Genomic DNA, 27,864 nt, shown 5'->3' with positions numbered 1-27,864 from the left:
GTCCCAGTAGCGCCGGTGATAAAATAAAAAGTGTAATCTCACACCTATACAAAATACATGGACATTTACTACCACTAAATGAGTCATAAAATTGCCTAAATCTCCCTCAACAGAAAAGTTTATGGTCTAAATTATCGTTTCGGTAATAAAGTCGTCGAGTGTGGTGCTTCCCCGAAACGACTCGCTACTTACTCTCTCATGTCAATCATTTACGTCAAACAAAATATAAAAATCAATTTACGACACATTCAAACCATTATGTGGTAGTGGAAACGGCTTCATTACCACTTACTGCAAATACAAAAGCGGCGCAACACAATGACCCCAATGATTTATATAAAATGATATATCTATGTGTAATAATAGTTTGTTCATTGTTAATTCGTACCACTGCGAGCCTCGCAACAATAAATTTGCGATTAGATATAAAGAAAGAACCTCTTCCATGATTTATTGGCAAGGGGAAGACATTTTCTTTCGTTATTTACCTGGAGTGTGCATTGTACTGTGCAAACTCATTTAATTCCGACCACAATGTTAGGTTAAAAACGTGAGCTTTTGTTACCGTGAAATGCAATTCTCCACATTTATTATGAATGCATTCTCTTATTAGTCCCGCCAAAAAGAGAATTATAAAAAAATAAAAAAATTCCTAATTGCCATTACATATTATAATTGAGATGATCAGAATATACACTGTTTCATTTTTCGGATTATTATGCGTCATGGACTGTTTTTGCTTGTCCTCATAAAAAAACATGTTCGTAGATTTAAACCGGCAAAAACAAAGAGCTCTCTTTGACCCTCTCCGAAAATGAGAAATGCATTATTCGACGTATTCTTTATATGACCATTAATTTTTTCAAGCTTTATTTATTGAGTACCGAAGGAACGGACACAAGCAGGTGGTCCATACTTAATCAAGACGTTACCGAAAATAAAAAACTTGTAGCTATATATTCTTTTTATCTGAATTATAGTTCTGTTCGACATAACTTACTGCCGACCGGACCGGGGACCGTTTTGTTTAGGTATTTATATAAAGCATTTTAATGGGATGGGAAAGATGTATAACGTTATGAATATATCAGCAATAAAATAGAAATATTTGTTGGGAACCAGTTGTACGCAATAAATAGAGTTGCAACATGTTAATAATGAGCATACAAATATATTAAGATGATACTTCAGGATTATTATTCGGATGCATGAAAGGGATAAGCAAGAGTTATAGAATTAGTCATGGTTTATATCACAGTATATGAATTATAAATATAGAAGCATTCCTTTGCAGCGCATATTTGATAATGCTTTTATATAGTTAACTTTTTTATTACGTACTGACCTTTGAAATGTCTATATCAATAAAAATAGGTATAACGTCGTACTTAATAAAAACTGTGTTTATATTTAGGTACGATGTCAATCACTCCATACAATTGACACAATATTACGTTCAATATCTACCTATATTTAAACATTCGTGAAATTTTTTTTCCTATTTGTATATTAATTTTATTCTAAATCCAATCCTTAATCTCATTGCGTGGCTTACATTCAATTTAAAACTCTTTTATCCCATTTAATCCTGAAATCTGCCTAGCTCATTAACGAGACAAACAGAATTTGAAGCTGTTGTTTGAACGCAGCTGTGTTAAGGCGAAATACCGAGAATAAGGCGGCAGATCGCAAAGCAGATAGACTTGATTTAGACATCTAGCCCTCAAGATTTGCGCCGGCACACGGGAATGTTTATGTTAGTACTTTAGAGCAGGGAGAAATGGCTAAGACTATCGGAAACTTTATTTGTAATGTAATAAATTCGGATTTTTTTCGCACTACATTTACTTGTACAGGAGCTTCGTTACTATTTGCAACACATATTTTCTTGGAATTGCGTGTTTATTTTATTATATTGGTTTTCAATTAACGCATGTACAATTTACAGTAGAAGAAATTTCAATTTAAAAATCATATACCTACCTACCTAATGTAACGTATTAAAATAAAACGTTTTAATGGCATAGCATACAGTTATATTTGAATGGAAAAGTAAATCCTCGACACGTTTTCACAAATCAAACGTAATCCACTCTCTTATCAAACAAAAAAGTCCCTCCGTTGGTGAATTTTTATCCGCGACAGAGGGCAAAGGGGCGAGGACCAACAAAAGATAAAAGAGATATATAAGTGGCCCTCGGCAATGCCATCAAGTCGTTACAAGAACAGTAAAATATTTCAAATTGTGCCCAATGCCGCGGAAAACGGAAGTTACGCCTTTTGCTTCGTCTTGTGTAGACTGTACCTAATTATAATTGGACCGACAATTTTAACTTGTGTAAAAAATGTTTTATGAACTTATTTCATAACAATGTAAAAACAGTTGACAAATAAGTGTTGTTTTTAAGTTTTAACAGCATTCTATTTTAATATAGATACCTATACATAAGTAATTTGGAAATATGTAGGTACCTATACGCCATACATTTTACAGTAATTAAATACAGCATTATACGTAGGTTTACCTTTTCATCTAAGCGTATATCCAGTAATTGAAAAAACTAACTACTACTATCTATCAAACACGTATATAATGTCTATATACCATATTAAATAGTAACATAATAATATGTTTATTACCCTCGCTTGTCCCAGAGCACCGTCCGCACACGCACACGCTCATATCGCAGTAAAATAGACACATAAATACAATTTATCAGCGGACCCACACTGACCATTCCCATGAAACAACAATGGATTACAATTAGATGCAAATATCATTCAAACGGAGTAATATCGTGAGTGAGAGGGTCAGCCTCTATGCAAATATTGCGAAGTTGTTAAATTTCCCCGGTGACCACCCTGCGCACATTAAATGCCTATATACAAGATATATATTCGCAGTTTTCCCGATACGAGTGTATCAAATATAAAGATATTTTGGCTTAATGTTCCGTGAAATCGCTTCACGCATGGCTTGATGTGGACTATAGTTATTGTATTTTAAATTACTGTTTGTTTCGCTTTACTTATAAGTGTTGGGCTTTTCTTATTGGACTGTAATTGTGAATATTTGTTTGTCAATAGGTGGCGTTGGTTGTCGCACAATTAAGAAACTTTTTACTGAAATTAAATCATAAACATACCCACATATTTGGAAAATGTATTGACTCAAAGATTGCAGAAATTATTTTATTCACTGAATTACTCAGAAACTCAGTATGGGTAAGCAAGAATATACATATCCCGAATAAAGAATTTTTTTATTTATAGGCTTCCGATTTTCTCAGTAAACTTGTTACCATAAATTCCATATTCTTTTCAACATTATGGAAATGCTCTTTGGATGTTCGTGCGAAAATTATTCCAAGTAGGCGTTCCTTTCGACGTTTATTCGCTTGTTGAATAATGTTTTATTTTTATGACTTTCAGTAACATCTCCACCGCGACATCGATGAAACTATTCCGTGTTCGCAAAGTATCAGAAATCTTTATTAAGAAGTGACACTTAGCGAAAAGTTTTATTGAATGCTTTTTATAGTAAACCTGCTAAAGATAGCAAAAAATTACAGTTGGCAATCAGACTCCTTAAACCAGATAATAATATTAACACATTATTCTTGCAGGGTTGAGTAAACTAGGCATAACTATGTAGTTCTGTAAAATCCATACATTGATTTCAAACACGTAATGCCGAAATTTCCACACCAAAAATAACATAGGAAAGGATAGAGGATGCTGGTCATAAATATATATTTAGTGTCCCTTTGTGGAAAGACATTGTTATTGAAATAAGGTGAGCGTGGGCCGTTTCCTCGGCACCCGCCCTTTATCGCTCTACTAACTTCATCTATAAGATATTTCAAAGGTATTTTTCATATATCCTTAAGCTGCATTTAAAATACGCACGTGCACAACATATTTGATACAACACTGATCGTTTTAACATTATTATATTGTTAGAAAGAGGTATGTGTTTATTGAAAATGTAACCTGTTAAATGATAAGTTAATAGATTCTTAATAGTGTTTTATAATAAAGGTTAAAATTAATATATCTTGTCGCTAATGGACCAATAGTGCAGTTATTACTAGGTACCTACAGCTACCTACTTTAAGGGGTATAAACTACAATATCCCTAAAGTTGTTGAAAGTATAAGGATTTTATAGTTATTAGGCACATTATTATGAACATCAACTGTTTTTAATAGTATCTATAAGTACTTATTTAAAAAGCCAAAATGTATTTTTTATCCAAGTCACTACAAAAGTAATACTGACTTTCTAACTCTATTTTCATAACGTGATTAATAAATATTTAATGGCTGTAATAATAATAAGTGTATTCAAAACTTTTTAAGATAGTAAAAGTGCTATGGAGTATATTATAAGTTCAAATTAAGGTTTAAATGATAATAGTCACGCAAGACAACCGTTTGAAGACAACAAAATGGAGGGTACCTATGTAAGATTTATAACTTAATTAAAATAATGTGTCATAAATAAAGATACTATTAAATAGTTATGCATGATAAATCCAATATTAACAAATAAATTGTATTAACATTGTTTTAAAATTTATTAGATAATAAATGTAGGTATGTACCAACACGTTATAAAGGAAACTTTCTTCAAACAACTCGAGAAATTCCCATCGAACTTAAACAAAACAAGAACAGGCAAGAATTTTAGCAAATGTTGGAACGAAACAATTTACGCCTACGAATACGTAACATAACGATACACGAACCGAATACGCTTTCGGCAATAACCGGGCAACATTCTAACAATTTAATGTGGCATAAACAATACAAATACTGTACTCGCCTCCGGCATGTACCCGCGTACAGGCTATATTTATTGTCTATGGTATTGTGGTGCGATCGTTACCGTATATCTGAGTGGGGGCGTACTGGGGTGCCCTATCATGAATCCTGATACACACCGACAATTTCAATACGACCTGCGTACGTACACAAATGTGGACTGTGACGTATGCGCGTGGAGGCCTCTTAAAATTGGAAGCAGTGGAAGGGTTAGTTGATTGGACGAATACTCCTGGGCCTCGGTGACCCGTGTGCTATGTTAATGGGTTTAATCGTCCACTAGTCCGTCTCGACGATTTATGTTTCATTTTCGATCTCGTTATGCATGGTGGATTATGTGTCCCTTGTTAAATTCATAATGGCTTGATATAAATCTAAGCTATGGTCCCCATGTCTTTCATGCTTGTGAGTAGAAGAACTTTTATTCAGATTTAAACATAATAAAATGCTCTATGAGATTTATTAAGTGTATTTATTGAAGTGCTTTAAAGAACGACACCTTTACAACTTTAAAATTACAGTATAATTTTAAATATGCACTAGTACTTACGTCCTACACACATACTAAGTTAATGACTTACAAGTTACAAGTTATATTGAATTTTTGTTCATCTACATCTTTTAATTGACAAAATTTGTAAAACTATCTAAGTTTTAAGCTCTAGCTAATATGTATATACAAAATGTACATGCACTAGGTATCTGTGTCCATTACAGGCATTAGGGTAACAGTTAATACAGGTGGTTTATCAGAATTTAAAACAGGGATTAGCACCGTCTAGGCCGGCCATATCGCGTCACCCGCCGGTCTCTATTTCACCGGCTCGCGCCGGCTTCCACTGGATCGCGCCGGATTTTACCGGATTATACCGGCTCCACGCGGCTGCTCCTGCAATGTCGCGATATCGAAATGTTTATGCGTTAAATTGCTCACCGAATTATATGGCCTATCTGATTAAGGTTGCTTTAATTTTGTGAGCATTTTAATCACATTTGCATCCATTTTGAATTTTGATTAATTTTCTTTATTAACTATCGAAGTAGAATCGAATTTATTTCATTCGAAATAGTTATATGGCCAACAAATACAAGTAAGTATTCTTAGTTTCTAATAATTACATACATAATATATGTATTATTTTGGATAAATGAAACATGAAAAGTATAATGGCAATATCCATTAAATTCTCCCAACACCAATAATATTTTGCTCGTGTGTAACTAATTTATAATCTATTTAATAAAGGTAATTGAATTCCATTTTATTACCAATACAAAACATCAACACACGATCTTCCAAATCCATCCCCTGCTACGACGTAGACTCTCTACGACGTAGCAGTAACATATAATCCTTTTCGCTACAATAGCAATTTCAAACTTCCTTAGGGGCTTCGGATAATCTTTCTTTATATCGAGTCAGTAGCAGCTACGGAGACTTTTGTCCTTGTCGAACTTACCGAAAAATTCGCATTCTCGATAGGGACGAAAAATCTTTGTGAAGAAAACGCTTCACTTCCCAATAAAGAGGGGAGTGGTAATGTGTATTTAAATTTTGGTTCAAGTGTAATAATTTCGTTTTTTAATTTAATTTGTAATGAGGTAGTAAATCTTGGAGGGGAGCATAAAATAAATCTCTTTAAGTAATCTTAAATACGCGCGCCAGGTTTGAAGGGGATTATAAATTAAGATTATACCGAGTTAGATTCAAAACGATAAATCAGAGATTATTATAACATGTACGATGTTATAATGCTCAAAATAATATGAATCTACACGATTTATGGTATAATAACATATAAGTTAAGATGTCAAGAGATTCCGATATTGGAAATATGTACTTCATGTTATAAATTAGATACATATTATGTTAATCCTTGTATGTATGCATATTATTGTGTTTATGTTAAAGAAGGATATTGACAAATATGTATTCTTCTAAAGCCAAATATTTATCTATTTTAATTTTAACAGGGAATAATTATCTTATCAAAATCTATTGTAACTATTTTCCAATCGTCAAATTGTTACCATCTTTAGTTTTTTTTTTTTTGTTAACAGTTGTATGAAAGAAAATGTGTTGAATTTGGTAATAACATTTTAAATCACTTATTTATTTCTCAATTAATAAAGAAATAACTAATTAATATTATTAAAAATACATCACAAATCTCATACAAATTTCACGAGCAAAACTCAAAAGCAACATTTACCGAAGAATCCAAGATCGGAAACGCAAACATTTAAAATAATCTTTATCAATTTTCTTATTAATTTTGCGAGTGCAAAAGCGTTACTTTCATAGCTATTTTAATAGGTAATTTTCATAAACAAACTTGGGAATCCGGGGAAGGAGGGTCGGGAAAGGCGCGGGTTCCTTTCCAAGATAGAAAACAGCTCCAGCATCGTATAATGGCTTTTTGGAATGGCGTCGTCCGTCTTGACACCCCCGCCCCTCCCCCCCGGCTCCGGCCCACCCCCTCCGCGAGAGAGGATGAATTCTTATTTCCTCATCTCGGAGGCGTCCGGTGCAAACCCTCCATGTAGATTGCCTTTTTCTCGTACAACCTTCGTATAACATAACAATGGCTTGTTTTCAATTTTGTTTCGCGTTTTCCGTCGGTTTCCTAATGTAATATGTATCTATTTGTTTTGTATTCTTTACAGTGCAAGGTCGGAGTTTCTATTTTTTTGGTCCTAAGAAAGTATGATAAACGTATTTAATTAAAATAATGTATTTAATAAGTAAATATTATAACCAGCATGGTTAACTTGCTTGAATTAATAATATTAATTAACATATAGGTAGTTCATTGTTACTTAATAGATATATTTCGATCGAGTAAAAACGATATTCAAGATCATTACATGTATGTACATTATTATTTGTTAATTTATACAGCATCTTAAACCAAGAAAAGAAAAGTGAGTGTAGTGTAAATTCCCTAAAATAATTAAACGACTTTGTTATTCATTGATTACGAAGTAAATAGGAAAATTATGTTATTAATAAGCGTGAAATTTAACAGAAATATAACAGGATATACTTAAATGAATAAACGTATCAACGCTACAAATATATTGACTTGTACTGGATATAACGTAGGTACAAAAAGGTCATTATAATATATTAGAGACAGCAAAGCGACTGCATTCATGAAGTGCATTCTGAGCCAAAAATACTTTGATACTCTGCCAAAACATGCGGAACCGAACGTAAAGTATATTTCAATATTATCGTGTGCCCTTTTAGTTAATTAAAATGCTGAATTTACTAATAATTCTGAATTTTCCGGACCAAAGAGTATTCGTATTCTTTTAAATCTAGCTAAGTGCATGTCTCTTTAATGTTGATGTTTATCTTAGAGATTGTGGTAAGAATGGTAATGTTAACAGTCACATCGCATATTCATTAGATGTACCTAATTTAAACTTCGACGATTGAATATTATCTTAAACCAATAACTAAGATTAAGATATATAATTTAAAAGAAGCATACGCGAACTATAAATAAACTATTCCACCGTCTAAAAGCACATCACACAGAACTAATAATAACAACGAGCAGTTAATGACGCAACCGAAATAATCCAACCTCAAAGTCGCCTTAATACTTTTGTGTCTCGCAAATTGTAAGGGGAGGGATAAGATTACACAGCAATCATAGCAGTTGTTGGAAATGAGAACTCGCCCTTAAAGGATAAACAAGTAACGTGTGCGTACAACTGCCGAAACGCGGATTTCATATTTTACGCGTACCTACCCCGCGATTTTAGAAATGTTTCATGGGGATGTTGCTTTGCTTTGAATCGAAGATGTCAGCTTTTAAATTTTTAGCCACTTCATAATTTTTTTTTAAATTTTCGGCATATTCTACAACTAACCACACACTACAATATATTAATATCATAAATCAATTATAAGTAAAATACCCATATTAATTATTTAAAATTAATTTTTTTAAAGCATAAGGTACATATTATCTATTAGGTTCTTTTTGAATTTAAAATAAACCAATTTATTCCAAAAACCAAAATCACCGAATTTTAAATTTTAAATCTAAACTAAATATAAAATAGAGTTCCCTTCAAATATGCAGCATTATAGTTCACCAAAACGTACCAAAGCAACATTTCACATCAAAATTGCTTTTCTTATATCTCAGTAAATGTTTAAAACATCGCGGGAGCATGTGTTTTATGGGGTTTAGTACTTGTTTTATTAATTTTATATTTTTTCTTACAGCTGAAGCCATGTAATGGCTCCGCAATTCATAATAAAACAGCAGTGTTGCAACTAACTACTATTGTTATTTCATGCTATTTTTCTTAAGAAAAATGTGCTTTTTATTCAACAGTGTATCTACAACCTGTTTTTTACTGTTCGTATTACATTATAGGTACCTATGCGTCAACATCTTTATTATTTTATTTTATAGCATAGATAATTTTCACAACCATTTTAGAATTGATACATATACCTGTGCAAAATTTAATAAAACAAACACGTGACATATATTACACATTTTGAATCAAAATGTACGCAGTACTTTCTAATTTCCACCAGCACAGGACGTCTCATGAAATATTGAAGAGTATTTTGTATTCAATACTTCATAATTTAGATTCTCATAAATAAATTAGATGGAATAACATAAAGAAGGATATACATATAATATGCGTAGTCCGCCTACGGGGTGATTTATGTTTATCTTGCTCTTATAAAACGGTATTAATACTTATAAATATATCAAGTATGAAGACGCCAGGGTCAACATTAATATATTAGGATATTATTTTGATTTAAGTCAAACTAAAATAACGGAGCAGTGAATTTTACGTACCTAATCGTATTGTCTATTGATTTTATTTAGGTGCAGATATAGTCTCGATTTAACACGTCTAATTATTTTGTCCATAGTTAAAAAGCTTAACTTAAATGTTGGTTTAGGTACACGAAATCCTTATCGGCATAACGTTTGAATAATCATATTTCTCATAATTGCTTCTAATTTCTTTGTGACATTGATTTTTATCTTTTCTTCATCGAATCTAACATTCTAAAGAAAATATTGTCCAACGTTATAAACTAAAAATTCAGCACCCTCCAAGCATCACCCTACAGACATCTTCCTTTCGCCAGCTCGACGGGAAAGTTGGTAGATCTGTTTCCTGTTTGCCATTCCACCACCCGGGGCGACCCCCGGTACACTGACTCACAAATAAATACATACGACATCCCTTGAGCCCTGAATAAATCTTGCCGATTCGAAAAAGAACGCTTTTACGGAAATCTCTTGTACCCACTGAATCTTGGTTTACTTAAACTTTATTCGTCGTTTACTTTTATCCGCGCGTCGTAAACCATCTTTGTCTCACATATTATTATGGTAAATCCGACTGTTCTTCAACATTTATTTTATAAGCAAAACACGTTATTTTCTGCTTTTCAAAAAGTTTACATAGAATATCTCTAATTTACATACTTAGCATTAATATTTGAACGTATTTCGTGCGTGCGTTGTCGTAACATTATCCATTGTCACAAATAACTAGTTTTTTGCGAACATCATAAAGCCTATAATTTATTTGATTTAATCTTCAATGAAAATGATGATCAAGCTTCAATATATTACGCCTTCCATGATGAGGTTTCCCAATGCTGAAGATAAAGCTTTAGATATCTTCATTCAGCACCAGATAAATGTGAGTTTGTACCATTTATTTAAACGTAATTGGAAACCACATTTTAGTTATCACTCTGTAAAAGACGTAAGATATACCTCCAGCTTTATCTGCTTGATAAACGTAGCTTGTACAATCAAAGGATGCGGTGGTTATAAAAATTAATGGTTCCCGTACAAACACCTTATTCCAAATAGCATAACTTGTGAGAAATCTCCTGAGTTGACTTTAACTCCGAGAATTTTAAGGTTTTAACAATGTTGGACTGGATGTGAAACAATACATTTTTATTTTCAATCGGTAAGTGTTAGTAAGTAAGTGTTGAAAAATAAATAGGTATTATATTTTTCGTTATGTGTTTATAAAACTGCTTCCAACAAGAAGTATTTTTTATCTGCTAATACGAATGACTTAACATATCGTTTAAGTATTTTTAAATCGCGGAATATCAATATAAATGTTTATGAAAAATGAGACATGATTAATTAGTTTCAATAGCTTAGGCTGGTTGCAGAGCTTGACCGACCGTCAGTGCGTACCGTCGGTCCTGACGATACGCATCAACAATTGTATGACTATGACACTATTACGCATGACAATACGCGTGCGTATGGTTGGTCTAGCTATGAACGGTTTTATGAATGTCCATATATTATATGACAAGCGCGACTGACGTACGCACTGACGGTCGTTCAAGCTCTGCAACCAGCCTTAGAAACAATTCAAGATATAACTAAACAGTAAACACTGACGGGGCACCTATATTTTAAAAAAACCTAAATAGATATTAAGTATAAATGTACACAAACAACAATAAAATATAATAATCCATCCATTTTTTCTATATCAAAGTAGGTATAATATCCCAAGTTGCAGTGAACAATGCCGTTCGATAGTGGTACAATAACCCGCCTCAAATGGCCCGGAACTTTTTCTTTAATGGTTTATTTAAAAATCTCGGTATTTTTATTCAAAGTTTCCTTCGGTAAAGACGAATAAATCTCTTTTATTAGCCCCTGGAGACATCTAACTTTGATCTGAATCGCTTTTATGCGATGTTTGCTTTGTTCCTCAGTATCTATGTGATTTAGCGTTATGTTTTGCACATAGAGATTATTTATTCGTCTGCCGAAAAGATATACTGTATCAATAGCCTCACTGAATCTATTGTAGGCGGAGTATTGTTAGTGGTGATTTGAGAATTACAACAGATCTTTGGCCATATTTTACCTACTTCACACGCACTTTTTTTTTTGGCTATTTCCATTATTAAAAAAAGTGTATAAAAAGCATTCAGATAGTAGTATAAATTTAAAAACTTATACAAATGTCTCTGTGCTATAAAAAGCTATCATAGTAATTTTAAACAAACAGTAACAGCTTTTTAAAAGCACACCTGATTCAAGCACTTTCGATTTTTTATAGCACCATAAGCGTTTTGGTTACAGTATCCGCTCCTTACCCTCGGAGCGGTGGCGAAGTCGTCAGGGTACTCAGACAATCGCATTTACGACGTATAAAAGTTAGTCTTTATAGTCCTCTCGTATATAAAAGTCGCGTTTATGCCTTTTTAATTAATTGTCCTGTCGTTAAATGCCGTATCAGCTTAGAAGATGGCTTGAAAATTGTTGACGACGTAGTGATTCAATAAAACGACGTTGATGGGCTGATAGTTAATAAAAATAACATAAATGTTCATTGTATATCCCGTTTATTGGAAATAAATTTTAAACATCACATTTTATGGGTTTAAAATTGCCTATGAAATAATAAACGTTCACTGATGAATATTTTATTGCGGCGAATCTGATTGCAAATTCTAGAATTGTATTGCAGATTTACTTAATTATGGCTTTAATTAAAATACAAGCGGGTGAAGAAACGTTAAGATAAATATAACGTATTTATAATTATGTTCAAGGCAATGATAACAAATATAAGATCACGGGGAACAATGATTTATTAACATTAATAAGTAGGTACGTAGGCGGGACGTTAATGTTTTCATATCTTAACGAATTCATTTACATTAAGATATTTATAATCTCAGCGGGAAAGCATACAATACTTTATACCAAAAATTCAGTTTCTATAATAAATGATAAAAGTAATCCTCCATAACAATCGACGGTTATAGCCGAAATGTCTTTAACGGTCAATAGAAGTCGTAAAAGTTATTAAAGTTTCCACTGTCGAGACGATAATATATGAAATAATAACTTGTTTCACTAGTTTAGTGATCTTTTTTATTGTTTTGTATTACTTTCTATCATATAAATGTATTTGTTTATAGCGAATAAAAATAATAGTTTAAAAATAAGTTTCGCTTTGTTTGCCTTTATACGATTCTGTACTCTACTCTATCTTTTCATCTAGGTCTCTAGGTAATTATTGTACATAAGAATGCTATACATATTTGTAGCTGATAACTACAATTTAACTCAACCCTCGCACGCCGTCGCTATTTACGAGCCGTCAATTAGTTTCTTCACTCTTTTTGCAGTAACAACGATAAAGAGTACAAAGTGGCCATAGACACAAATACAAGTGGCTATAAAACGAATGTAGCTGAGTCAGTTCGCCATAGCATTGCGCATGTGCGGTACATTCCGGCACTTTTATTGATTTCAGTAGCACTAACGGTCCATAAAGCCGACGTGCTGGACTGGAGCCTTCGCTCTATGCCCCTTATTACGTACTCACGATATCTACTGAATTCCACTTGTTAACTTTTTAAGCGATACCTACTTACTCTCTTTATTCAGATTTTTACTTATTTCTGAACTTGTTTTATCAATTAAAAGGTTTCTTTGTAAGCTATTGTGTCTATTATTTTCATTAAATGAAGCATAATCGCTTCTTTGTCCACTGTTTCTTTAAGTTCATCAAAGAAAACAGTCCGCACCTATTTAAATAAAGTATCAACATGATAAGTTGTTTCAACACATATTCTTAAACCCTTTATTTTTTATAAGTATTTAGTTTTGAACTAAATAACATCAACTATGATTACTCATTTTTAAAACCAATTATTTAACACTCTTGGTTAAATCTCTGTCACAAAGATTTACATAACGTAGTATTAATCAAAATACCATATTTACGTCATTACTTGGACTACATAAACGTCATTAACAGTCAATAATGACCCGAGCCACGTTCAGATTAGCAGTATAGGGGACCACAGATCATAATTGTAGTGACATTTACAGAGCTTCATTATGACCATTATTATTTTGTTGGTACATGACAATTATGGGGGTCATTAATTGTTTGTTGACGTTATAAAAATCTATAAAAATACAGAGATAAAGGCGATAATTGTTTGATAGATTATTTCATATCTTTAAATTTAAGTAATTCTGACTGAAATATCTTTCCTAGCTTGGTTATTTGTATTTTGTACTGCATATTAATTTACGCTTTTTATTTTAATTATGATTTTATACATTATGTGTTACCATTACCATTACCTATCTAATCTGTGCCATTACGCCATGTTCATATTTTTAGCGACTTGTATTTAAAACAACGGTCGCACGGTAAATTAGTTATTTCTCCGTATAAGTATACCAAACGAATGTTAGCGCAAAGCTTCAATAAGACAGAGATTGTCAACCCTAAGTACATAATAATGCTTGAGCGTAATATGAAAAGAGAACATTAGTGGGTGTTCGTCGTGTAATATCGACGGGGTAACGGCTGCAGAGGTTCTATTGCCGCCTTTATTAAAACTAAATTTCGCACCGCAAATCGTCCACAAGTCTGCAACGGGTTACTATGATTTAGTAAGCATTTGGGATGGTTTTTAAATGAACTGTCATAATACCTTTCGGTCTAAGTAATAAAAAGTTAGCTATCATAGCTTGCTAATACATTTGTATAAGAAAAATACTATCCCGAGACTCCTTGGAGCTATCAAAATCTACACAAAGTAGATAGAATTGATAATTTAGGTTTTCCTAACCTAGCAAGAACATTGGTTACAAGTAGGAAAGTCTTAACGCGATTAGTGCACTGTGCAACTATCTTAACAAACTACAATATCTTTATTCCTTCTTAACCTCGCTACATCTATCAAGGAAACCATAACACAAACAAATGTTTATAAATATAATTCAATATATATACAGTAATTCAATACGGACGCCATAACCAGTGAGCCATATGTCCAAGACGAAAGCGCAGTGTAGCGATGATTTCGGTACATTTAGCTCGACCGTAATGACGCTCGGAATCGTCTTGATGGAAGCTATGAATGAGCTCTCACAACATAAAGAAATCCCCTTAAAAAGGGTAGCTCCGGGGTGGGATAACACTGCGCAGCGACGCTCAAAGTATACGGATTTTATAAGAATATGCTTTCCTTGTTCTAACATCTTATGCATTTTTTCATTAAGTTAAATTTTATTTTATCGCTATAACATACAAATTTAAAGGCGAAATTACAGCATTTTTTACAAAATTTCTATTTCAACAAGCTACCTATACCTTTGGTATACCTATAGAGAGGCAATAATAAAAACAATGCAAATTGCAATATAACTGTATACTAATACCGCTATGCATAATATTCCCAGAACTAATTACAACAAATATTGTCTGTATGTAAGAAGTTTTGAGTAAGCGCTCAACATACGGCGGTTAAAGTTTGAGATGTGATGTCTGGCAAAACTTTGTGCTTCGAGACGTCTAAGCCAGGGGTGGCGTTTCATTACTGCGCTTCTAGCTAAATCCAGACTAGATTTAGGCTATCTCAGAATGCACCTAGAATAGCAACCTCAGCATAATTAAACACACTAAATGTAAACTGCAGTACCTAAGTAATTGAAACTCTAATGGGATTGCTGTTTGCGTTTATGTCTTAATTTCTCTCGTTTATTATTAAAAAGTTGCTGATTCATTTATTATCTTTCATAAGAACGGAAAACAAATCAATTCACTTTTGTATATATCTACTCATATAATCAGAACTAATTGGAAACATCGTAAGTAAAAAGTTCTCAGAAAAAAACAGAGAATTCTCATTTCCATACAAAAAATACATTGTTTTTGTGATTGTATTTTGTAAGATAATTAAATTATTGTTACAATAGTTATTATATTATACCTTCTATATATTATCCATCATTATAATAGGTATTTTGACCTCTATAAAAAGTTTATAATGAGTTTTCGCATAGCTTATTGTATAGGGCAGAAAAAGACGATAACTATTTAATATCTAACAATTTCCTTAACTTTTCATACATATCATATCATGCTTATAATATAAAATAGGTATATATTCACTTATCGCCTACCCTTATGACTCCATTAATCTAGCCAATCCATTCCCAAAGATAAAGCATTGTTTAAAACAACATAGCCTTCATAAGTTCGCGTAATCTAATCCCCCGTTCGTATCAAAAGTCGGCAAATAAACAAGAAACTATCACGAAGTACATTACTCTCCGTTCTCCGAGATTTACAGTTACAAAACAAGCAGAAATATCTTCTAGGGTTACAGTGGATCGGTAAAGTTGCTGATGGCGTGTTCCTGACCCTAGCGGCAAAGGGGAGCAAACAAAACAAGTTTTTTCCTGTGATGAATAAATAAGACAAGGGTCGCCGCTGAGGGGTTATCCCTACTTGTAAAATTGGCGTTTGTCTGATTTGAATGTTTTAATCCTTTTGAATATTGCAGTCTCAGATGGATTCCACGTATCTAATTACTCTAATGTCTTGACATTGTTAATGTACTAATCAACTAATTGGTAGGTATAAATAGGAGATGAAACATGGCTTATGGGGACGTTGCTATGTTTGTGTAATTCTTTTGATAACTATATTCAAAAACTTGTTTCATGTGAGTCAAAAATACATCACAGTAGTTCTACTGTACAAATTAATTTACTTTTTGAATGTAGATTTTATTTGTATGATTTTACATGTAAGCACATAAATCTAAATCTAAACCTATTGTACGTAGTAGATACAATTATAGTCATAAGTCAAAAAAATATTTTTTATATTATTTAAATATACCTACTTCAAGTACCATTATCCAATTAAAGAAAGTTTTCTTTCCAAATACTGTCACCCATATAAGTTCTTTCTCGGATTCGTTTAGGACGCACGGTGACCCCGGGCGATGAAACTAACGGCCCGGGGAATCAACAAAAGAGCAATAAGATATGGTAGGAAAACTAGTGTGGGTCCCCAGGGAGCCCTCCCGCGACTTGGACTATCGTCTTCGGGCTTTAGGAAATGTGTTTTCCACGATTCGCTCAGACGGATCCGAGTAAATAGTCTTGAATCACGAATCTGTAACAAAGAAATTCTTATCAAGTTCTATTGTGTCACTTGTTGTCACACATGTTATTTAGGTTAATTTCATAGACCAACACATGCATACTGTAACTATAGCATTAAAATCTACAAAACGTTTCCGAGTCAAATATTTGCAGTTCCGAAGTGCTTAATCGCTATTATATTATCGACATCGCTTAAAAAGTGCGCGCTTTTATTAAATGTAGCGAATTTATGCGTCAGTATTATCGAATAGCTCCGCAGTTTCGCAATATGTATAATTGCGAGCCGCTGCGACTAAGCAACACGTCACCGGGATAGCCTCGTATATCCCGGTAATTGGAGCGAACCCGGGATTCCACTTTCTTTATTGCAAATAAACTAGTCCCGCGCCGGTGTTATTCTAGTTTGTTGCTGCAATTTCAAAGGTTAAAATCATCAAATGCAATAAAAACTCTTTCTATTGGATGCCGTATTGAATATTAAAAAAGTAATGGCTATGGGTTTCAAATTTACGTTTTTTAAATGGGGTGTGATTAGCTAGGATTTCCTATCCAATATTTGAAAAAATAAGCATTTATAAGATACCTAATAAAATAAGAGCAATATACCTATAGGTAGAGTTTATTAAGAAATTATTTTGAATATGTCTATGTATTAATGAACATTTTAAAATTATATTCATGAAACGAATATTATATTCTATCTATTTGTTTAAGTAATGATGATTTTCACATATTATGTAATGCTATATAAACAGATTAGGTACATATAACATGTATGTATCTAGTGCGCAGTGCAAGCAAGCTCAATGGGCGGCAATGAATAACAATTTATATGCGTTTAATGTGCCAAGCAATTAAATTGCGACTGTATACTGTTGCCACATGTTATATGCGCAAACACGCCATGTTTAGTATAGGACTACCCACATAATACAGGACAATGATAAATCATAAAAGATTCAAATAATGACTCATAATTAAGTGTTTAAACAATTATAACACCCATAACATTTGTTTAATTACAGCAGCTATAAAGTACAAATCATAAGCCCCTTGAGCGAGAAAATAGTAAAGTTTGAATACTGAAACATAATATTAAATCGCGTAACTTCATAACTAAAACGTTAAGAATTCATAAACAGTAAATAACAACGGACCCAAAGAAACTCAAGACGCGACGAAAGTATACTAAAGCCGCATTAAAAATAAAAGGTAAGGTGAAATTTATTTGTAATGGCCGCCGTACGATGTAGCTGATATTACAAGAAAATACACTCCGGTCTAGAAATCCATGAACCTTGTAAGCAATTCTACAAAAATGGTAAGGGATTTTAGGACTCGGTTCGGTCGGCGATCGGTCGCTTCGAAAGCGTTGTATTGTAGAGTCGTATAGAGTTCTCAAGGGCGGGGTTTCGTGATGAATTGAAAGCATTCCGGACGAGCGCGGGGTGAGGGGGGAGATTTTTGAGGGGAGCGTTGCTCGGAGAAGGAATGGGGTTCGCGGGTGCAAGGGGGTTGATTAATGGTCCCCGCTAGAGGGAGCCATGTTCATTATACCGACGGAACGATGTGTTACTTGCCTACTAATATATTTTGCTTTCGGTGGCTCTGCGATCCCAGTGTGTTATTAGTTCATTATTTTAGGCATTTTTATTTCTTCCGGAGATGAAAAATGATGTCCCACTGATTACGGGCGGAATACAAAAATAGGCTAGGCCGTTTTTTTTTTTGAGTTAATAATTCCAAGCGGCATCCTATGTTATTCGAAATTCGACGTTAATTAAGTTTATGACTCTATTTTAACATGTTAATGTCGATCTTAAGTTTTTATTTGAAAACTAAACATTAACTAACTGCTTTATGGGTAATTTAAGTATGTTATTAAGACATTATTTTTTTGTGAACAAAAAGCACATTCGTTTTGAATGTTGATGTATTATTTCATATTTTTTTAAATTGACTCCTATCTGCAACGCAAATTAAAAAAAAATTATGTCTGTTCTTTTTACATTTGAAATTATATTGCTCTCCATCTTATATCTACTACAGAAGACATAATATTTACTAACTAGATGCTTGTCCATTCTTTGTCCGGATAATGTTAAACGGGAATTTAAGTGGTAGAGTTATAAATAATGGTAGAGGTAGGTAAAATCTGCAAATTTTTAGAGCGCTGATATGTAGAGTAGAAATGTAAGGTAATAATAAATTATTGTTTATATATTATTGTAATTTTCAGAGGGATTATTGCTGTGAATCTAAAAAGTATGAGCCATAATGTTTTTTTAAAGGATGTTCATTAAGATAAATAATTAAAATCAAAGATAGGTAGAGCAAAATCTTTATCTTTATATTATTAGTAGAAACACATGTATCCCACCTTTTTTAATAGTTTCTTTACATAATATAATATAACATGAAACTAATAAAAAATTTAGGTTAATTCAAAGTTTTATCGTCCAAATGAAATCAAAACAATGGCGTGTCATACAGAATTTCTTGTGTATTTAATAGCAATTTGGGAATATTCAAGAGCAGTATCAGGTCATTATCATCAACACGCACGCAAGCATATAACATTGAACAAACAACGAAACTCGAGCGCTCAAACAAAACTTGAGTATTCCATTCGCACGCGCCACTTAAAATAGAAACAATGGCCCCATTAAAAATCCGCTCCCGGGGTATTTTCCAGCGTATCCCGTAGCACGCATAAATCGCCAGCTTTCCGCCGAAGCTATTTCCAAAGGAGCATTTTCTATTCCGAACCGTGCACCCGTTTTTCTTAGACTCCCATTATAAGAAGGGAGGCGCACCCCGAGGGGGAGCCTCCCAGTAGAGGTTAAGTCGACGTATAGGCCGTTATGAAAGTTTATAAGTAGAATGGATGATAATTATACAGGATTCACGTATGGGGCGTGCTATTCGGGCGATATCACCTGCTCCCGAACCGTGATCGCTTGTTGAATGTCGAATTATGTGCGATTTTAATGAAACACTTAATTTAAGAATGAATTAGGTAATTTATAAGTTTTTTTATGATGTTTTGGGTAAAAGGAATTTCTTTCACAGACTACAATATTTGTTATCTATAGGTTTTCTATTTTACATAATGGGACAGGATCTTATTTTGCGTGGCTTATTCTAAGTAGGTATCTATTACATTTGTATCATGATTCAATCGATTAGGTACATAACACTTACAATGTGTTATGCCAGGAGAAGAATATATTTATATTAAATATGCATATGAACCATATTTTCAGAATGCGTTCTTCGTTTAACTTTGCTCTTTAAAAATACAAGATTAAGTGATAAATCTGCCAAAGATATAAGGAACGTAAAAGCTCATCTCACTGTTCGTTATACACCGCAAAGTTCGTAACACGGCAACTCTATTTACATGTAAATACTTTGAAAAAGTAATTTGCGCACGGCGTCTTTCGCGCCGCCCTCGAGATTGCGAAAAGGCGCATTAACCGTCTTCCAGGTGATGCATGATAACTGTTATAGCCGAATATAATTTTCTCAGACCCACAGCGCTCCCTTAATCCCCGCAAAAAGCCTTCGGAATTATTTCTACAGATATTTACGGTTTCGTGAATAAATAAAATTATGAGCGCCTGTATACGGGGTTCTAACTAAGTCGACTTGTTTATTATTATTCCTATATTAAGTTGTTTATCTTTTTAATGGTCCTCGAGAGTTATACGGGTCGAGTCGATTTATGCCTTGGAGGATAAGAGTCGGATAAAAAAGAAAAATGTCGGGACTGTCCTCTGATGCCACGCTGAGATTGGTTTTAAATTTAGATGTGATATTGTCTTCCACACTTTTTATTTTCTCATACATATGTATTATCGGAGAAGTCGGTGTACAATGGAAACTGTAATAAATTGTACGTAACACAATACGATTAAGAGAAAAGTTATTTAATAGCACAGATTAAAAACGTGTGTCATATTTCTAGTGGCATTTATTTCAGTGTTACAACAGGTTAAAGGAAACGTTTAAACATTTCTCGAAGAAAACAATAAAATAATGCAACTTTATGGTCAAATCGAAGACAATAAGGTTTAGGTCCGTTATGCCGCCAAACAATATTGCACAAAACGACACTTTGTGCAATTCATTATTCTGCAAGAACAATAAACAAAGAAAGGGTGACAATGACCAAACCCTTTTATTGCTTTTGTTAGAACAACAACCCTTTCTTTAGAAAGATGTAAAGTTTTGCTACAAGAGAATCCGTTATTTTGACGCAATGGCTTTTAAATTCTTGGAAAAGGAGTCATGAATAGGAAAGAACAAAACAGTTACCTACATTTAACTTACGTTCCTTTCCGTGTGCAGGTAAGAGGCAATTGCGCAATAAAGATTCATCATCATCAGCCCATATACGTTCCCACTGCTGGGACACGGGCCTCCTATGAGGGTACAGGCCATAATCCACCACGCTGGTAAAGTGTGTGTTGGCAGATGACACAATATGTCGTCGAAAATTTTTAATACTTCGACATGTCGGTTTCCTCACGATGTTTTCCTTCACCGTTCGAACAGTGGTGATGTAATAACATGCGCAAATAAATTGAACAATCAATTTATTTCCTGCGCGCTCGCCTGGTCTCAAACCCCGGACTTATCGATTCGAAGTCCGAGGTCTCACCACTGGGCCACCACTGCTCTTAAAGTTTAAACGTTTAAAGAGGAGTATTTATAAAATATTGAAGATGGTAAACGTGATGACCAATAATTGGTATGAAGCTTTGGTATGAAGCTTTTATATCCATATAAAATATTCGTCTCTATACCTATTAATTATTATTATACATCAATTTCTAAATTGTCTTCAAAAAATCTCTAGATCTCTTAATCCGTATTCTCCTTTTACAGGTACATAACAGGTAGGTAGGTATTGGGAAATAATACATTTTCTGTCTTACAAAAAACGTATAATTAATCAAAACACATTTCTATTAATGTTAAAATAAACAATATCCTATATTAGTTTATATTTATCGATAAGATAAAATAACCTTCATGAAATAAATGAACCCTATTTGTCACATCCACAAAAGCGTCTGACGTCAATCATTCACAACTGGCGAAGTGTGAGAGTCGTAAAGTTGAGTGCAACGACCTCATTGCAGACCCTACCCAAGGTCGAGCTAGTAAAATGTTTATGGTCTATAAAAGCTCGTCTGAACTGTGTCTGTGTGTCAAGGACTCAAGACAAAATGTACAGATGTTTTGAAATGAAACAGTGTTTTGTGTACTTGAACAATGGATGTATTTAGATAAACCCAACTTTAGATAGAGAATTTTAAATTTAAATCAATGAGCACGTGTAATTGATTTCGACGCGTACTATGTATTGAACGATACATATTTTAAATCCCCGTGGAGGGGTCTCGAATTATTCAATAAAATGGCAGCAGTTGCAAAGAAAAGCAATATCGGATACTCAAGTGGCTAATGACGGTTTGATGCCGACGGAGTGGCACACTCGTAAAAAATCACTAGAAACGATCCCATTTTGATTAAAAAATCACGTGATCTCACCCTAAATGTCTACAATACGAAACTTCCGAATGATTTAAAAGTTTTAATAACGAAATTCTACTCAAATGACATTATACTTTCAAATTAGGAGTGAAAATTTAATTTAAAAGAGAGACAACTCGTCGCTCGAGGGGTGAATGGGTATCCTTCGTCGTAAAAATGTACAAGCTCTTCTTTCACAGAGTTTCTTTTCAGAGTGAAAAATTTATGCCGCTTCAATCTCTCTGAGGAAAATTAGAAGGGCCCTGTATTTATTAAAGGAGATGGTTCGCACTCGTTAGAGGAATTTTAATCGCCAAAGTTTTCCTTATGAATGCGACGTTCAGCTTGACTTTCGAGTTATCTTTTATTAGATTTTAGGGCTTCTAATTAGGGCCGTTGGATGTGCCGAATGAAATCTTAAACGCTTTCTTAAGCACCTTTTTGTCATCGCTGCGTAATTATAAGAACAGAAGCCATAATGGCGTCATTCGCTCGTTATGTTTTTGTTACATTTTTAAACTCAAGCTCAATATAAAAACTTTTTTATCCATGTAAAATGTTTAAATAGGTATTTAATATTATTCTTGTCTACTGGGACAAAATTCGCAAAATCTCAATAACTAAAACTAAAAAAAAAGCTCAAAGTTTAAATTCAAACATAAAACAATAAATAACTACTTACTTTTAATTATTTATGGAAATTAGAAATGCATACGTATCAGTTATTCACGCATTTCTGCAACGTTGAAAAGCGTGCAAAAATTGGGGTAAAATTTCATAAGGTGGAAAATAATAATTTCAGTAAATAAACCGACCGCAGGCCCGTTTACGGCGGCGACAGCGTATTTTAATTAGCGATACATGAAAATGCTTTGGAAAGCTTCGTTTGCCTGCAAATTTAATTTAAATTATAACGCTTTTCCATGTTTCTGTATTCTATACTAATAACATTATTATTCCTACCTAAGTATGCAAAAAATTACGGCTAATGTTATAGATTTAATTTAAGTATATATTATTTTGAAGTCCTCTCTATGTTTTACTGCCTAGCTTTGGTTGTGTTAGGGCTATTTTACCTCAATAAAAGCATACTATTTTAAGCTCAAACATTTGATAAGAGAGCACTTAAATGCCTGATACTTAAACAAACAATCATAAGTGCCTCTCAACGTAATTTTATTGCTTGTTTATGACATTTTATTTCTAATTCGGTTGCCTTTATGTTTAATTAACTGTCAAGCGCATGATTTAAATTTATAATGTCACAATCGAGCATGGATAGCATTTATTGCCGATAAAAATTATTTATTGAGTCCTTTAGAGTCATTTTATTAGGATCATTTATTTGTATTACCCAACAATAATAGTTTCCTGTACCTTCATTGGTAGAGTAAGAATGCAAACTAAATATCCAAAAAACATACAAGTAACATTGTTATCATTAAATTACCATCATAGGTACCTACTATGATTCTAAAATTCACATTTATCCGAATTGAAAGAACTCAAGTTTGGAACTATGTATATACTTTCTTCCTTTTCCTCTCTCCATCCTTTCAATTACAATAATTACCTATGTAATCATATATTTATTGTCACATACTAGGTATACTAAATGTCAAAAACGTTTTAAAACATTTTCTATATGTTTGAAGATTATCTTAACGCAATGCAAGTGTATATGTGAGCGAAGTTAGAAATACGGGCGGTCGGCACATAACGAATGGGAATGACCCGATTAGGGCACCTTTTAACGTATTAAATCGAACTTATCTGAGAGCTTGTCGACGGCCTGACCCGAGGGTTAGCCTTATCAGCCATACCACTCACTCTGGCCCAGAGATACAACCCGTACGAGGTTTATTTTTCAAGTATAAGGAAGGATTGTGAGGCGGAATACCTTATTTTGTATATTGTCTTATATATTATGTAAGTAAATTTATGTACCTACCAAGTATTTGAAGTTCACTGCAGTAAAATAAAAATGTAATCAATCATAGTTCAGTTCGATTCAATATCTATAAATAATTTAATCTTGTAGGTAATGAATTAATAAACCAAAATTAAGGTGGGCATAGCATTTCTTCCATATGGTAATATTATTGCATTATAAAATAATAAATGTACCTACTTACATATTATAGTAAAGTTCATAATTACCTAGTATGTGATTTGATTCGTTTTTGCTTATTATATTCTCGTTAAAAAAACTATCTGTATAAGGAAGCTATAACAATCAAATAGATTAAAGAGTCTCTATCCGCTAGTAATACCTAATGAATATTTGAAAAGGCCATTAACAATATTAAAAACAAAGCCAAATCCAGTTAAACTACTTATATTTTATTTATTAGATTTATTAGCTTTTCATATCTAGTAAAAACAGGTTTTATAAGTATAATTTTTAATCAAGTATCCTTAAAAATAAAATTAGCATTAATTATTTAGATCTCATGTTTCGCCCTAAAATAGAAACAAAGGCCACCAAAGTTACCAATAACATATTCGTGGTTCATTCCGAAAACAAGTTGGAGGCTTAGAAGCCTTACTTTTCACGTAGTTCAGGACTTTGCCGCTAGATGGAGGCGCTAGTACAAATTTGGTAATAAAAATGTATCTCATCTGAAAGTTCACATTCTTGTATTTATTTATATTGCTTAAAATGATTAATTGATTTATATGGTGATTGCTTGAAAATTTATTGCAACGAATTTAATGAATGAATTATATTAGAAAATTTTATTATACAATGTAGAGCCTAGAGACACTAAAATATTAAAACAAAAATCAGTTATGACTTAGTAAGTAAGTATTATTTCAGTACCGAATATAAGATTTAGATGACATGCAAATATAAAGACAATTTAATTGTCTACCTATATTTTTGTATGTAGACTCTACGTAATATAGGTATCTTTTCATATATTAATGTACAACCCGAACCTCTTCGACACCATTAAACCTTTACATCCCACCGGAGATTACAAACAAAACCATCCCCATTAGAGCATTAAATAATGAAACATTAATGATTAACGCTCATATTTTTCACTTAACGCAGTCACTCGCCCCTATGTAGTGCCATTTCACATCATTGCTAAATTGGCACATAAATTGTACTCTTTAATTCAATCAACAGCCGTGTAATTCGTCTGTCTGACCAATAAATGAAAGCCCTTGATTTTTCGACCTTTTGCTCGTCTTGTACTGATTTCATTGAGGGTCGAGACATTAAAAGAGGCCAAATTTTACTGGTTTTAAAGTACTTCATTATTAATTTAGTACACTTTCACAGATATTAGTAACACACTCTCAGAAAGAGGGGAAGCGTAGCAAAAGAATTCGTTCTTTTTTAGTCTCTAAAACAAGCATAATTAATTGTTAATTAGTCTTGTTATGCGTGCTATTTATTTTACATACATAGGTAAGGTATTTTTTCGCAGTAAGCGTAAGGTAAATATGAAGATTTCGAGTATCAAAAGCGAGTCTGCATCCTGTTCTTAACAATGTTCATTTTAATTTGCCTTTGTTAACACAATATCTTATTATGATAGAATCTAGTACCAGCTTAAAAAATTGGTAGAAAAAATAAATGACCAACACATTTGAGAATTGAGTAATTTAATTTTCATATTCTTGTAACAATAGTGTAAATTAGAAATTCAAATGTTCACACAATAACATATAGCTAGCTAGGGTGCCTCCCCCGTGCACGCGTACGTCGGAAGTTCCAAACTTATTTATGCGTAGACGTATTATTTATATCCACATTTCCTATCACAAATATAAATATTTCATGTGCTTACTGAATAATGGAAACATTAAACAATTATGATATTACGGTCTTTGATCTCTGACTGGTTATTATTATTGTGAGAATTGTAGTGAGAGTCACATACCTATTAATAGGTTTATAGTTGTGTTTTATATAGTTTGAAATAGATCTCTATTATATTTTTTTGTCTAATTACCTACAATAGGACGTGAAACAAGATTTCAAAGTAAGTACCTACTTACTCATATATGTATAAATACCATTATATGTTCAATTAAAATGAATACACCAAACCCGATTCAGTCGGCCGTTTTTTATTGCAAGATTTACAAAAACAACAGATTTTTTGCAAGTGCAAAAAATCTATTTAAAACAAAATTTTTCCTGTAAAATTATACCTATCATCATATATATAAAAATCAATGCCACTTTTCGTTGTAATTCCATAACTCGAGAACGGCTGAACCGATTTCGATAATTCTTTTTTTATTATATTCCTTGAAGTACGAGGATGGTTCTTATGTAGAGAAAACGTAAACATGTACCACGGGCGAAGCCGGGGCGGACCGCTAGTACCTTATAAAATAATACGCTTTAAAGTACATCGACAACACATACCTCGAGAAAATAAATAGAGACATATATCAACCCGTCAATAGACAAAAATTATAATTTTCACTCCACCCCATTCCATTCTATATAAAACACATCGGCACACAATTGTTCGAGTAAATAAAGCCACTAAGAGCAACAAAGGAACATTCCGAATGTCGGATAATGAGCGGAACTAGCGGAGAGGAACGGAATGAGAGGTCCCGATACTTCCGGGCCATTACTCGCTTTGTTCATGTCCTCCGTGTCAGCGGCACGCGAGGGTTACATCGAGTGTTTGTCTAGATAGGTACTTATGTTTTATAATATCATATACTAAATCTGGATATAGCTTTAAGATGAACGATTTAATTGGTTATCTTAGGATAAAGCTTGATAAACTATTGGTTATGATTTTTTTTTATTTCGTCTAAATCTTTGTCAGTATGTTATAGCTTGAAGATAAACTGCTAAATTGGTAATGAAACTATTTGAATTTCATTTGAGATGGTATGTTTTATATAATATCATAATATTATGGTCAAAACAGATAGGTACTTTATTCTATAGACTTTGTAAATAAAAGAGCAGATTTATTGTAAGAAAAATAATTAAATGACGCTTGAAATACATAAAAACAGGTACTTACACAGTTACACTTATTGTTTGTATAAAAACTGTAATCTCGCCAGACTGTTCTGATAAAAAGTAAAAGAACTTACACCCTTTATATGGATATTAAAGCTTTAACATTTAAAAATTAAAACCTAAGATTACAAAATTGAAAACCCAATTCATACTTACGATAATATACTTTATCATTATATAACCTGTCATGAACATCCCTATAGACTTTTAATATCTAGTATTAGTAGGTTAAGTGTTATATTAGTTTCCACTTAAGTAGCCTGTATTACATTTCTGTTATCTGTTTGAATTTATGTGATTATTATTAATTAGATACATTTAGCTATATTAAAATTATACCAACAAAATGTATGAATAAATTGATATTTTGGGTAAATCTCCGGAAAAGGTGTTTCAAATTTTCGAATGAGTAATGTTATAATTGTACTAAATCTTAAAACAGAGATTTTTTGCAGTTCTTCGTTAATAATATAAAAATCCTTATCGGCAATTGAATGAA

At 32.9% G+C, this 27,864-nt stretch overlaps 1 long non-coding RNA gene across 2 annotated transcripts in view; it reads right to left on the bottom strand.

The window, feature by feature from the left end:
- Nucleotides 1-27,864, bottom strand: part of LOC123695150 — a 67,746-nt gene that overhangs the window by 2,130 nt on the left and 37,752 nt on the right. Inside the window, exon 2 of one of the 2 annotated variants that reach the window (XR_006751908.1) lies at nt 16,539-16,817. This is a non-coding gene — a long non-coding RNA (uncharacterized LOC123695150). The remainder of the gene's footprint in view (nt 1-16,538; nt 16,818-27,864) is intronic. The other variant, XR_006751907.1, reaches the window with a different exon arrangement.

Source organism: Colias croceus, chromosome 10 (assembly GCF_905220415.1).
Source record: "Colias croceus chromosome 10, ilColCroc2.1".
Lineage (NCBI taxonomy): Eukaryota > Metazoa > Arthropoda > Insecta > Lepidoptera > Pieridae > Colias > Colias croceus.
The sequence above is the reverse complement of the archived record's forward strand: the minus strand, read 5'-3'. Positions and strand labels throughout refer to the sequence as shown.